The sequence below is a fragment of the Macrotis lagotis genome, chromosome X (assembly GCF_037893015.1).
Source record: "Macrotis lagotis isolate mMagLag1 chromosome X, bilby.v1.9.chrom.fasta, whole genome shotgun sequence".
NCBI lineage: Eukaryota > Metazoa > Chordata > Mammalia > Peramelemorphia > Peramelidae > Macrotis > Macrotis lagotis.
Genome location: NC_133666.1, coordinates 560721487 through 560737116, shown reverse-complemented (window position 1 = coordinate 560737116; position 15630 = coordinate 560721487). Strand labels below are relative to the sequence as shown.

At 34.0% G+C, this 15630-nt stretch overlaps 1 protein-coding gene across 2 annotated transcripts in view; it reads left to right on the top strand.

Moving 5' to 3' along the window:
- Positions 1 to 15630, top strand: part of LRP12 (LDL receptor related protein 12) — a 138410-nt gene that overhangs the window by 44747 nt on the left and 78033 nt on the right. The window lies entirely within an intron of this gene.

Below are 15630 nucleotides of genomic sequence, written 5' to 3'. Positions count from 1 at the left end.
TATTGCTGGATCAAAGGGTTATGCACGTTTTTATTGCCCTTTGGGCATAATTCCAAATTGCTTTCCAGAAAGGTTGGTTGAATTCAGATCTCCACCAACAATGTATTAATGTCCCAGATTTCCCACATCCCTTCCAACATTGATCTTTGTCCTTTCTGGACATATTGGTCAATCTGAGAGGTGTTTCGGAGATGCTTTAGATTTAGAACAGTTTTTTTGTATGACTATGGATGGCTTGATTTTCTCATCTGTAAATTGCTTCTTCATATCCTTTGACCATTTGTCAATTGGGGAATGACTTGACTTTTTTTTTTTTTAAATAAATTTGACTCAATTTTCTATATATTTTAGAAATGAGTCCTTTGTCAGAAATACTCATAAAATTGTTTTCCAGTTTCCTACATTTCTTTTGATCTTGATTATAGTGGTTTTGTTTGTGCAAAAGCTTTTTAATTTAATGTAATCAAAATTATCCAGTTTTTTTTTAATGACGTTCTCCCTCTTCCTTGGTCATAAACTGCTTGCCTTTCCATAGATCCATCAGGTAAACTATTCCTTGATCTCCTAGTTTACTTATAATGCTGTCTTTTATGTCTAATTCCTGTACCCATTTTGATCTTATCTTGATAAGGGGAGGGTAGTTCCATTACAACCTGTAGAAATAGTTTTCAGGGTAGAACCCCTAAACAGTAATAGGGACTAAAAGCATGACCAATGAGCTGGTTACACAGGATTCTTAAGTTCTTTCCAGTCTGAACACAACGATGATTTGACCTGTCTGATATATTCTATCTTTTGTCTTTCCCTCGAGGTGATATAAATGTGGCTAAAACTAATTTAAAGTTCTAAGTCTTAATATTTATTTAGTGATAATTATGATCATCATGATAATGGTAACTAGCAATTTTATAGTCAATAATAATTTATTATGTATTCACTACATGTTAGGCATGGTGTTATATGTTGGGATTACAAAGAAAAGTAAGACAACTTTAAGGTTAATAAGGTTAATTCTTGAAAGAAGCACAAGTGACTTAATTGTGTGCTATATGTTTGAATTAAAGATTTCCAGTAATTTATTAATAACCTTGCTGGAGAAAGAAATGGCAAACCACTCTAATATCTTTGCCAAGAGAATCTTACAAGAGAGTTACAGGTAAGTTCAAAACAAAATAACCTAGTGGCAGCATCTTACAAGTTCTTGTCTCCCCAAATGGGAATTTGTCCATTATTTTTGCTGTTAAAATTTTTTTCCAAAAGTAAATAATAATGAAATTCAATATAATCAAATATGCATGCTTTACAACTATTTGCATTCATATAAATAAAATTTATAGAATAAACTGCCTTAATTTTCCTATCATTTTCTTTGTCTCCATTTCTTGTCTATTCATATATAATCCTCTTTTCTTTTTACATGGTCTAAATTTGTTGTGTACTTTGTTCTTATGTTTCTGATTTTATTTTTTTGCTTGACATTTCATAAAGTTATTTCTGCATGTCCTTTAGACATATCCATATTAAATGTGTTATAGTGTTCTGCTATTTTGACTTACTATTTTTTAAACATTGTGAACCCTAAAACTGTAAATCTTAAAATATGTATTTAAAATAAAATAATAGAAAATATAGTTTAGACATGAAATTTTATTCTTTGGGATTTACCTTTAACTTGGAAGTGGAAACCATTATGGTAATGACCATATCAATCTCTGAACTGAGGGAAATTTGGACACTTGTCCTATAGGGAAGGGGAAACAGAATATGTGTAACAAGTATAGACAAAACCTTAAACTTACCTGGGGGCATTCTATTATTTTATATACATCTCATTAAGGAGAATTATGCTTCTAAAATCTGTCTTGCTCCAGGGAGATCAAATTCTTTCCAGAGTTTAAGAACTAGGAGGAAAGAACAAGTACTCCTTCCAAGTCTAAAGGGGAGGACAACATTCCATTCTTCACTATAGCTAAAAAAAAAATCAACCTTTGATCAGGAATATAGTTGTGAAAAACAATACTATTACTACTACTATTATTATTGTTGTTGTTGTTGTTATTGCACTTCGACATTCTTCCCATTTTTTGAATTTTTTTTATCTTTTTTTTGAGACTGTCTCTTCTTGCCCATGCTGGAAGTCCAGTGTGCACTGTTTTGGGGGGGGGGGGAGGCAACCATTCTACTGATCAACAGTAATTCCATTCTAGCCTATGTAAGTTTGCAGCAAGACCCCTATAAACTGAAACAGGATTCAGTGGTAACTCCTGAGCATTCATACCAACTTGAGCCCTACTGTAGCTCAAAACTCTCAAACTTAAGTGATGCACCAGTCTCAAAGTTGTCAGTTTCAGTGATTACAGGCAGGTGCCACCATGCCCAGCTATTTAGCTTTTTAAAATAGCCCTTCAAAGTCTACTGCTGTTTGAATCTGTACTTCTGATTACTGGTATGATTAACTTAGTCCTGAAAGAATCCTAGGAAGATGAGAGTTGGAGGTCAGGAAAGAGAACATTCTAGGAATGCAGGATATTCATTGAAAATACATGGAATTTGTAGATGGAGTATCATTTTGAAGATGGGAGGAAATGGACTTCTGGGAAAGAGGACTTAAAGATCAATGTATGTGGTTCATTATTGTGAATAACTTAACCATTTTCCAACTCTGGAAGGTGAGAATGGCTTGCACAATCTAAAGGTTACACAAATGGTTTACAAGTTTCTACAAAGTTGACAGGCTACTGCAAAAAGTCCACAAACTGCTACACAAGTTAAGGCCTTTAGAAAAGCAATGATAGTGAATTTCTTAAAGGAGATAGTAGTTTCTTGAAGGTAGTAGTTTCTTAAGAAATTAATAAAGTTAAGCAACAAAGAGACAGTTAAAAACGAAAAATAAAGGGCATAGTTATAAGCTATGAGAAAAGTTACAAACTGGGAAAGAAGGTGAGTAGTCAGAATTAAAAGGAAAATGGGAAAAGAAAAGAAGCTTAAATCAACATAGATTCAGCTGCATGTAGCTGGGACCATATTGGACTAGTGGCATGGGTCAGAACCAGAACATGTGGTTCCCATTTAGAGAAAAGAGAAGAGAGAAGAAATCAGAACAGACTTAACCAGGCTGAGTGAGCAGGAAAAAAAGAGAACCTGCCTGGAAGGATCTTTTGCTCAGTATTTCCATGGTGGGTGGGACAAGGCCATGTTTGAGGAGTGGTTTAGCACCTGCCTCCAAGTATTCTCCAATGCCTAGCCCACAGGGCAGTCACTAAGCAGGGGCTAAGGCGGTACCTACTACTTCTGAGTGACTTTCTATGTACTGCACCTGCTCCTGCTCCAAAGGACATGACCAAAAAGATCAAAGTGGAGGAAGTGGAGACGTCAAAGAGCCAACACAGAATGGAGAATAACAGTAGAGAAAGTTTCAGTTTCAAAAAGTTGACATCTCTCTGAGCCCAGAGCTCTCCCCAGCTTCACTTTGTGAGGAACAACAAAGAGGCCAGTTAGGTGAAGGGATATTAAAGTATAAGAATTCTAGAATGGTGTGCCAAATAGAGATATTTATACTTGTTCCTGAAGGAAGCACTGCAGTTTTATTCTGTCTATATGTGTTGTGGGTGAGGAGTGAGTAAGGGAAGGATAGACTTGTACTTTTGGAAGACCACTTTGGCAGCTATGTGGAGGATGGTGTGGAGTGGGGAGAGATAAGTCAGGGATACCAACTAGGATAATGTAGTTCAGGTTTGGAAGTGATGAGGGCCTGAACCACAAAGCTAAAAGTGACCACTTTGCATCAGATGGGATATATAGAATGGGAGCCCTTGAGAGAAGGGATTAACTTTTCTGTTTGTATCCCCAGGGCATATCACTGTATGTTAAGTAAACATTCATTCATTCATTCATCCTGATTGTTCATTTCACTGACCAAAAGGAAAGGCACATCTTTTTTTGCCTGCTATGACTCAAAACCATACTATTTGGTTTAAAAGTTGAGAAATAGAATAGAAACACAATAAAGAAAAAAGAGAGGAGTGAGTGGCTAACAGCCGAGGAAAACTAGTGACCAGTTTTGGTGACAGTGACAGTAAGTAATGGATGCTGACAAGAAACTAAAAAAAGAAAGCCAGTTAAAAAAAAAAAACTTTGGAGTCCTATTTATATTCCTTTAGGGCAAGGTAGAGAACCTTTTTTCTGCCAAAGGCCATACATGGTCATACAAAATTATCAACTTAAAAATTCTTCTGTATTTGGTCAAACAATTAATTCAATTGATTAATTTAATTAAATCTAGTTTCTAGATTCATTAAATTTTTGAGTTCTACCTGCAGTTGTGGCAGCATCAGCACAAATGATTTGGGGGCCTTGTATGACAGGCCTGATGTTCCTTACCCCTGCCTTAGGGCATCACTGTGGTTTACTTGGAGAGTGCTGCATCTTTAGATTTTTCAAATAGTCTGCCCCCTAAATAGTTTTAGATTTGTGACTATGGGCTCAAGTTTAACCAGTTAATATAATTGTTCTAAATGTGATCATTCTTCATATTCCCCTGAAATTAATTCTGATGTTTGTTCTAGAACCTTGAAATGTATCATATAATAAGGAAAGTTAATATTTATGTGCCAGTCTCTGTACTAAATGCCTTATAATTATTATCTTATTTGATCCTCACAACAACTGTAGGAAGCTTAAGTGGGATGACCTGGGATGACACAGCTACTAAGTATCTAAGGCTTTATTTGAATTCAAGTCTTCTTGACTCCAGGCCCAGTGCTTTGTCCACCTTCCACCTAACTGTATTTGTTTACATGTTGCTAACAAAACCTAAACAAATGAATGGATAAAGTTTTTTTTCCTTACTAATTTTATCATTTTTGTGCCTTTAGTGAAAGTTCAGTTTAGAATCATGACCTTATCTATAGTGGAAGATAATTCTTTTACTAGGCAATTTATGGCTAACCCAAAGGAAACTAGTACTTGTTTTTTTATTATTTTTTTAGGACTAGTACTTGTTAATATTTGCTCTTTCCTGTCAGCAAATGTTATTTAATTGTAAAACTGAATATTATTCAGTGGAGAAAATATTAAAAGAGAAGAATTTCACTTAAAATTGATCTAGGCATCATAGGCAACTTACAGTCTTGTTATAACTTAATGTTTATCATCTTGTCCTTGGAATTCAGTGAAGACAGTTATTAAAGAGAATGTGGATGGGGCGGCTAGGTGGGGTAGTGGATAAAAGCACTGGCCCTGGAGTCAGGAGTACCTGGGTTCAAATCCGCTCTCAGACACTTAATAATTACCTAGCTGTGTGGCCTTGGGCAAGCCACTTAACCCTGTTTGCCTTGGAAAAAAACCTTAAAAAAAAAGAGAGAGAGAGAGAGAGAGAGAGAGAGAATGTGGAGAAAAAATGGCTTCGTGTCTTGTCTGTAGACTTATTTGAGGAAGACTTGAAAACTTTGGAGCAAATGCTACATAAAAATCAGCAAAATATTCTTCTATATATCCTAAACAAACTTCCTCAAAATGTTTTTTCCTAAAGACCAGTTGGTAAAAGTTAATAAAAGATTTCTGTTAGGTTAAATTATTCACCCTCCCTTATATTTCTGCTTCATTTAGGTGAGAAGCGATCCAGTTCTGATCAGAGGAAGAAGAGATGAATAGCTATGTTTATTAAGTCCTTGCAGAAGTTTATCTAGTTAACTGGGTTTTTTTTCCTTAATAATCCTTAGGATTATGAACCTCCCTAGACTCATCAAACATGACAATCACTTCCCAGCATTGATGATACCACAAGATGGTTAGAAAGAATTTTAAAGGATTAAAGATTGAACAAAAAATTGGATACGTTAAGGGTTTTCTTCCTAATGATAGTGATTGTGATAGAAGAGTATTCAGAAAAATGGTTGACAAAAGAAGTAAACAGCTGAGAATATTTCTCAAAATGGGATTTATATTTCTAGACCATAGCTTATACTATAGGAATGGTACATTTTAAATCAGGAATTGAAGTAAACCTAGGAAGAGCTAATTAATGGAATTTGCCTGATGATTTACTGAATTGGTCAAGAGGACTTTAAAAAAAGAAGGGGGAAAAATAATTCAAATTGATCTTCCAAGCCCAGTAATATAAGAAGAGAAAAGGACAAATTAGTTACAAGAGGTATCCAGTAAGCAAGCTTATATAGGGGGTGTGTGTGTGTGTGTGTGAGTGTGTGTGTGTGTGTGTGTGTGTGTGTATAAACACAATATATACACCCCACACACACACACATATAGTCATGTAACTTATGGCATCAAGTGTTTGTCTGCATACAAGTATATAAGATGTGAGCAATAAGTGGTGTGACCTGGAGACCTTTAATTCATGGGCATAAATTTAACTTTACTAAAAACAAAATAATAGCTGAAATTTAACATTTTTTTAGTTTTGTAAAAGTTTCATATATATATACACAAATATAGCACTAAGATATGAAATGCTTACTATATAATGCTTAAATATATTCATATAAATATGTGAAATATATATTTATAGCACTATGAGATGTTAATGGATGTCCTTCATTCTCAAAGAGGATCAAAATGACATCAAATTTGGGGTACATTCTCTAAATTTGCACATCTCACATTTCTTTTGAGCTACTTCAGTTTTGCCTTGCTCATGGAACACAGTGCACCTTCTCTGATGAGGGCATACCATCAGTCTTAGAACATGGAGAAGTTTTGAATGCTGTGTACATAAATTTACTTACTTTAGCAGTATGCCTTCCAAAGATATGCATATTTTTATTTTTTTGATATACATATTATTAATGACATTGATGTGCACATTGTCAGAGCTAGCTCAGTGTTTGGGAGGCTTTGAAGGAAAGTAGGAGAGTAGAGATATTGAACTGACTACCAAACTGAAGGCCATTGTGCTGATCTCATTGTTGTATGTCTGTGAAACCTAGACAGTCTACCAACACCATGCCAGAAAACTGAATTGCCTCTCCATTTGAATTATCTTAGGACTATTTTGAAGATCACCTGGCAGGAGAAGATAAAAGACACTGAGGTCTTTTCTTGAGCTAAACTGCCAGACATTCAACCGTTACAATAGAGAGCACTGCCACATTGTTCAAATTCCAAATTACTAAAAGATCTTTTTATGGAGTGCTCAAACAGAACAAGTGCTCACATAGTCGGCAGAAGAAGTGATATAAGTACACTCTCAAAGTCACTCTTAAGAACTTTGGAATTGATTGCATGACATGGGAGTCACTGACATAGGATGATCCAGAGAGATGAGATATAATGAAATTAAGTCATAGATTAAACAACATTTATGAGTACTTATATCCATGATTAGAAAATTAGTAAGTATTGAAATTAGGCTTTGAATCCAGCTCTTTCCTGGTGTCAGATATATGATTTTAGCCTTAAGTAATTGAATGGAATAGGACCCTGGAATGCTCTTGAAGGGATTTTGCAACTCAACTAGTCTAGCCCCCCCCCCCCCCCCATCATTTTGCGGATAAGAAAATAGACCTAGAGAAGGAAGTCCCAAAGGTAAGAAGTTACAAAACTGTGATTTACTTATTTTATGACTTCACATCCTGTGCTTTTCCAGTATACCTTATTAAAATGGAATAGGATGGATAAGAGTAGTGACATTACCTTGACCAACTTAAATCTTTTTTTTTTCCTTTTTTTTAGATTTTTGCAAGGCAAATGGGGTTAAGTGGCTTGCTCAAGGCCACACAGCTAGGTAATTATTAAGTGTCTGAGACCAGATTTGAACCCAGGTACTCCTGACTCCAGGGCCGGTGCTTTATCCACTGCGCCTCCTAGCCACCTGACTAACTTAAATCTTAAAAAAAAAAACTTAAACAAGGGGATAGAAGATAAGAGCATGAATTCAAAAGTTGGGCATATTCCTCAAAGAGTTAGTGATGGGAATGCTATGAAGCTCAGTGAGCAAAAGCTGTAAGATAACAAAAATGGGTTTTATAAAACCATTTTGGGAAAAAGAAGACTATCAAAAAGAGAATAGGCCTATTGATTTAGATGAGACTGAAAAGTTAAGAGAAGGAAAAACTTTCAGCTTTGATTTTGCTTCTTTTTTTCTTCCAGAGAATATGCAAAAAAAAAGTTAAAAGGCAAAAGCTGAAGTAACCTAAACTTTGCTTTATCTTTTCTTACTTTTTAAAATGTAGTAATTAATGTCATATAATTATTGAATGATTTCTTTGTGGCCCACGATTTTTTGTAGAAAAAGTTAGAAATACACTAATTTTTGTTTCTCAAGAAACCACATGGATAAAAAATGCTTATAGCAATGTTTTTTAGAAAGATTTCAATTTTGAAGATTACAATTTTCCCCCAATCTTGCTTCCCTCCCCCCAGCCCCCATAGAAGGCAGTCTATTAGTCTGTACATTGTTTCCATGGTATCCATTAATCTAAGTTGAGTGTAATGAGAGAAAAATCATATCCTTAAGGAAAAAAATAAAGTATAAGAGATAGCAAAATTACATAAGATATCAGGTGGGTTTTTTTTTAAATTAAAGGTAATAGTCTTTGGTCTTTGTTCAAACTCCACAATTCTTTCTCTGGATACAGATGGTATTCTCCATCGCAGATATCCCCAAATTGTCCTTGATTGTTGCACTGATGAGATGAGCAAGTCTGTCAAGATGGTTTGATCATCACCCCCATGTTATAGCAACATGTTTTATAGAATCAGAAAACATGGAAGTAGCACCCATTGATTGTGGTGTATGACCATTTTAATAAACATAACATTTTTCTTTCTTTTCCATCCTTAGGTGCATTTCTAGTAAAAGATAGGAAGGTAAAAGGATATGAATAGTTTAATAACTTTGGAATTATTACAAATTGTTATTTTTAAGTAATTGAATCATTTCATAGCTTCTTAGCAATTATATCTATTTTCTCCCAGCTTTTCCAACACTTGTCATGTCTATCCATCATCTTTGCCTCAGTTGGTGTGATATAGTGGAAGGATCATGTTGCACAAACTATCTAGTTCTAAACTCATACCTGGGAAGATGGGCTGCTAATGATTGGAGAGGAGGGCATATATAAAATAAAAATTTTCATTTGTTAACAGATTCAATATGGAAATTTATATATATATATATATATTGATAAGGGAAATTTAGAAAGAACTGGGGTATGAAGGAGGGAGCTTAAGAGATAAAGATGAATTCTGTTTTGGTCTCCTAATTTGTTTTATCACCTGCCTGCCCATCTCTTTTTTCTTACCCTTACTTTTCTTCATTAATCTCATCCTCCTTCTGAGATTATGAACTTCAGACCCTGTCTTTGTAGTACTGCACTATATGCTCTTCTATTTATCTAGTTACTTTCAATTAATATATATTTACTCTGTTTAAAAATATTTATGCTTGCATATTCACTTTATTTCTATATCAATATCTTCAGACTTTTTTTTTTCCTCATTGGAACTGGTTCCTTTTGTATCTTCATAATTTCATTCATGAGTTTACCAAACTTTCTGAGTTGAAGTAAATTATTAGCCTTTTTTTAGATCTATTTCAACTCTTTGAAAATTATTCTTCTAAAATCAAGGATGCATATTAGACTATTTTCCTCAACTTCCTTCCAAACCTAGTCAACTGCCACAATATTTCTGTCACTTCCCATTCAGAAACCAATTCTTCTGTAAGTTAGAATCACATAAATCCTGACTAGAATTTTAGCTTCTTTTTTTACAACTTTTGAAAGATGAAGCTGTAAGACAAGTAGTTACTGGCTGCTGTTTTTGTCAGAGAAAGAACTAGCAAATCCTTCTCATGATGCTTCTTGTCAAGTTTATGTTTCCAAAATCCTAATCTATTTCTCCTTTCTGTTTAGGTGTTCAGTGGTATATTCCAGTAACACTTCTGTTTCTATCTATCTCCATTGATTTTCATCCATATTTCTTCCACCATACTAGCCCCTCTTGTGATTCTTAGAGGTATTATCTCCCATAATTATACCTTCTTATTATTCAACATTTCTCCTCCCTGCTTTATCCATTCTGTTTTTTCTTTTTAAAAATTGTTTTATTTTTATTATGATCTTAACATAAAGAATAGAAAAAGGAGTGTATCTGAAATTGCAAGTCTATTATTTACATCCTTTTTAAAAATTAAATTAATTTAGCACAATAGAACCAGCACTGCCCTTTCCTCCCTCCTCTCTCTATTACTTTTAGAACTCTTCTGGTCTCTTCTGGGTGTTTTTCTTATGCTTAATTGGTAGTTTATTATTTTATTATTTTGACTCATTTTAAGTAACCATCATCTCCCCCCAAATATCCCCCCTCCAAAAAAAAATTCACTCCGTATAAGAAAAAAGCATTGTATAATGAAATACATTGACCAAATCTGAAAATGTATGACTTAGTCTATACCTCTGTTTTATTACCTCACACTGTAAAAAGGGGGAAGCAGGCATCATCTTTAGTTTTCTGGAATCATCTATAGTTGACTGATAGAGCATTGATCAGCATTTTTTTAAGCCTTAAAAAGTTGTTTTCATTTACATTTTTTCATTTTTGTATCATTTGAAGGGGTAGTTAGGAGGCATAATGCCAGAACTGGAATCAGAAAGACTTGAATTTAAATCTAGCTTCAACTACTTACTAACTGTGACCCTGGACAAATCATTTAACCTTGTTTGTCTCAGTTTTCTCATCTGTAAAATGAACTGGAGAAGGAAATGACAATCCACTCTAGTATCTTTGCCAAGAAAATCCCAAGTGAGGTCATAAAGAGTGACTGAAGAATGATTCAACTTATAAATTCCAAATTGTTTCATGAATTATCAGACATGACTGAAAAATGACAGAATAATAGTGTTGATACAGGACACTGGAAATGACATGCTGGACTTAAAGATCACACCCTTTGGACAGGAAAGACTAATGTATAGACCATCACCCATGTGTAGTGAGTGCTGTCTTAGGCCTCTCCTTGGAAGATCACCCCTGTAGCTTACATATTGGAAAGAACCTGGATCCAGGTGCAAAAACCACTCCCTAAGCACCCTTTTTCCAACCCACTATGGAAATGCATTTAAGTAAGGGGTCCCAAAAGAGAAGCCTCTTCTTCCTTTTCTCCTCTTTGTGGGATATGCATTTTCTTTCTTTAAGCTATACCCCATGCTCTCAGCCTGAGCCACCCGAGAACTATGGCCTCTGTTCACTGTGGCCAGTCTAAGCCAGTTTTCTCTTATGACTGTTTTTTCCTTCTCCTTATCCTCAGGCAGTCTTGCCTTTGTATAGGCAGTCCTCAAGCTTAAGGCCTCTGCTCCATGGCAGTCTCAGCCCAGTCAGTTCTCCTGGTCCCTTTTCTTTCATTCTTTCCCTCAATCACCTCACCTGGACCTTTATTATTCACCCTGTCCTCAAGCTGCTGTCTCTCTAGGAATAAGATTTTAATCTGTGAATTTATCAGGTTTAGGAAATAAAAATCCTCCAGGGCTAGTCAAATTCTTTACTTTCACCAAGAGCTCTCAATCTTTATTGGTGGCACCAACTTCTCGTGCAACAGCATCATTCTAATGTTCCATTAAATTTATATACTATACCCCTTTGAGAGATATTCATTATATTTCTCGTTCTTTATGACAAAGTAATCTTATAAATATTTTTGTACATATAATTCCTGCTCATTTCTTAGTAGTGGATTGCTGGGTCAAAAAGTATGTATAATTGAATGGCTTTTTGCTTTCCAGACTTATTGGACAAATTTAGTTTTACTAGTGGTGCATTGGTATCCCAAATTCCCCAGATTCTTCAACAACTGTAATTGTCTTTTTTAAATGTCTTTGTCAGTGTGATGAGTGTGAAGTAGAATTTCAGTTGTTTAAATTTGCAATTCTTTTATTGGTGTTAAGCAAAAATTTTTTTTTTCATATAGTTGATTAGTCCTTTTCATTTCATCTTCTGAAAACTGCCTGTTGGCCTTCTTTTATCTATAGGGAATATCTTTTTATTTTATATTTGAATCAGTTCCATGAATATGTTGGATTTAGGACTTTTATTTTAAATGATCCAATTATTAAATTATCAAAATTTTCCATTTCGTCTCTTCTATACCTTTTTATTAAGAATTCTTTCCTTGTCTATAGTTGTGAAAACTATCTCCTTTGATCCTTTAATTGTTTATGATTTACTTTTTAATATTTAGGGTCTCATTTTGAGTTGAAGTTTTTTGTAGCATATGGCATGAGATTTTAGTCTAATTTTAGGCCTCTTTCCAATTTTCTCAGCATTTTTCAAGTGATTCTTAACTCCATTAGCTAGTGTCTTTCCATATATTGATCCCTGTTCTATTTTTTTTTGTTTGTTCCTAGAACTATGTACTTAATGTATTCCTTTTAGAATAGTGCCAAATAGTTTTGTTAGTTTCTACTACAATTTGAAATTTAATACTGCTGACCTCCTTTCTTCTTACTTTTTTCATTATTTTCCTGCATGTAATTCATTCTTCTGCCCTCTTCCACTTAATGGCTGAATTCATTCTATTTATATTCACAGTTGTAAATTTATATTTGCATTCACAATATATTTATAGTTTATTATGGTTTCCTTCTGTATTACATCCTCTTATAATTTTTCCTTCCCATTTACCCCATGTTCCACTTTACAGAGAAGAAGGTGGAACAACAAAAAAGAATGTATAATTGAAGTGATTTCGTTCCTCTGTTCCACATCTTTTTTTTTTTTTTTAAGGTTTTTGCAAGGCAATGGGGTTAAGTGGCTTACCCAAGTCCCCATGGCTAGGTAATTATTAAGTGTCTGAGGTCTATTTGAACCCAGGTACTCCTGACTCCAAGGCTGGTGCTCTATCCACTGTGCCACCTAGCCTCCCCCACATCTCTTTAACAAGTCAAGACCTCAATCACTGTTTCTGCTACCTTTCTTCTTTTTATCCCTCTATTTATAATGAATTTTTTGAAGGTGAATAGTTTTTGACTTTTTCCTCCACAATTGCCCTCCTGTTTAAGTCACCTTCTGTCCCCTCCTCTCTTGTGTCTGAGATCTTCATGCACAAGTTGGATGATAACTTGTCAGATATTATGTAAAGAGGATTCTTAGTCACATGTAGATTAGATAACTGTTTCCTTCTCTGATCATATAAAATAATCTACTTAATCTTTGCTGTAATGATTTATCCCTAATATTTGAGGGATGGAATAATGAAAACATGCAGTCTACAGAAAGGCAGTTTTTGAGTAATTTGAAATTGACACATCACTTAGAAACATTTAATTGTTGCCCATTATCTCAGTGTTGTTAGAAATAGGCTGTGGCTTAGATTGTCTTTAGGAAATTGATCCCAGACTTTCCTTGTTTGCAAATCATCACCTTCTTAAAAACACAAATCTCTTACCAGTCATACTTTAGGATTATAAATCTTATACATAACTTTTTTTGTGAATAATCAAAGTTAGGAGTGATTCAGAGAGACATGTGACAGAGGCAAGTAGTCTACAGTTTATTTCTATTGATATCTTATGCAAAAGTGACAAAAGCCCTGTGTATATTCAGAAAGAGTAGTGAGTGTTAGCCATGAATAATGAGGTTATTATATTAATATGCAAAAAAAAGAATAGAGTAAGAACTTCAAACTGTTGTGTAAAATTTCTTTGGAGAATTCAAGGGGAAAAAAAAACTCCCAGAATTGCACTGCATGAGAAGGAATGGATTATTTAAGATCTAAATGGATGGAGGAAGTATCCAGAAAGCTGAGATTATGGTTTCATTGATGTATTGAAGTATAGTTAAAATTTAGGAAATATAAGTAAGGGCAGTGTGGTGATGCAAAGAATAGAGAGAGGACCTGAGTTCAGATCAGACACTCGAGAGCTATGTAGCCCAGGGTAAATCATTTAACTTTTGTTTGCCTCAGTTTCCTCATCTGCAAAATGGGAATAATAGCACTTACTTTCCAAGATTGTTGTGAGGCTTAAATAAGATAATCATAGCCTAGCAGAGTGCCTGGCACAGAATAAATGCTATCTATATATAAATAAATGTTAGCTCCTCTCCCCCTTAAAGTTATTTTTTTTTCAATAAATCTTTCATGTTAGTTTGCTTATTTCTCATGAGAGTAGAATGTCTAAAAAATTCTGGTAATTTGAATTTTCCATTACTTTGAATTCTGTACATAGAGAATAGAAAAAAAACAAATAGTCTATTTTGCAGGATTAGTACTTATAGTTACAATATAAAATTATTAACATTTAATTTACTTATGGATCCTACACTTGTGCTTTAAATTTTACTTGGTTGTAATTAGACATTAATTTCTAATTATGCGGAAGAATATAGTTTTCATTAAGCTGAAAATGAGATTTTTCTTAGTATTTCCATCTATGTTCTAAAATAATTGATATACTTATAAAAATAGGATAGAGTACTACATGTAGAGTTGGGTAGACTCATCTCCTGAAGTTCAAATCTAATCTCAGACACTTAGTGAAAAGAACACTTTACCCCTTTGCCTTAGTTCCCTCATATATAAAAGGAACTGAAAAAGAAAATGGCAAGCCACTATACTATCTTTGCCAAGAAAACCCCAAATGGGGTCGGAAAATGTTGATCATGGTCTCAGAATCAGACCTGACTGAAAAATGACTCAATATCAAAACTTAGAAACTATAAATATACATTGGCATAATTTACCTTTAGGAAATAAATATTCCCAATAGTTTTACTGGGAGACACTTCAGGGTTGTACTTTATTGTGTCTTAGTAGATAAAATTCAGTTATTTATTTTAACAGATATTTAAGGTTTTATGTTAGACTTGGAAAATATGTGGTGATATATTAAAGAGATGTTTTTGTGAAACATAAGAAAAACAATTACAACATAAATATGATCAAGTACCAAAATGTGTGGTATAGTCAATAAACCCTGGGAAAGTCTTGGAAAGTCAACCAGTAGTTATTTTTTAATTTTTCCCCTTTTATTTTTTAAATAATATTTTATTTTTTCCTCAAATTACATGCCAAAATAATTTTTTGACAATTCACTTTTTAAAATTTTACCTTCCCAAGTTTTCTCCCTCCCTCACCTTCCCCCTTCCTGAGATGGTGAGCAATTTGATAATTGGTTATTTAGGAACAATCATGAAAAATATTTCCATATTAGTCATGTTATGAAAGAAAATACAGACAAAAAAATCAACCAGGAAAAAAATAAAGTGAAAAATAGTTTGCTTTTATTGGTATTCAGATTTCATTTCTTCTTTCTCTGGAGGTGGATATCATTTTTTGTCATGAGCCTTTAAAATTATCTTAAATCTTTATATTGATGAGAATAACTTGCTTTTATTGATAATCCTTTGTTCTAAGAACACCATGACATTAAGAGAAGTGATGCCATGACATGCAAGTGAATTGGATTTAAGTGGGGGAGTGCTGTGCAAAGTCACCAACCTCCATCTCTCCTGCAGAATCATTTGACGAGATCTGGATCAGAATGTCATTCATAATTGGTCATCATAAAACATTGATGTTTCAGTAAATAATTATTGATTATCTACTGTAGTCCAGGCATTGTGCTAAGTACTGAGGAGACAAAGAAAGGCAAAAGACAATCTATTCTCAAATTAAAA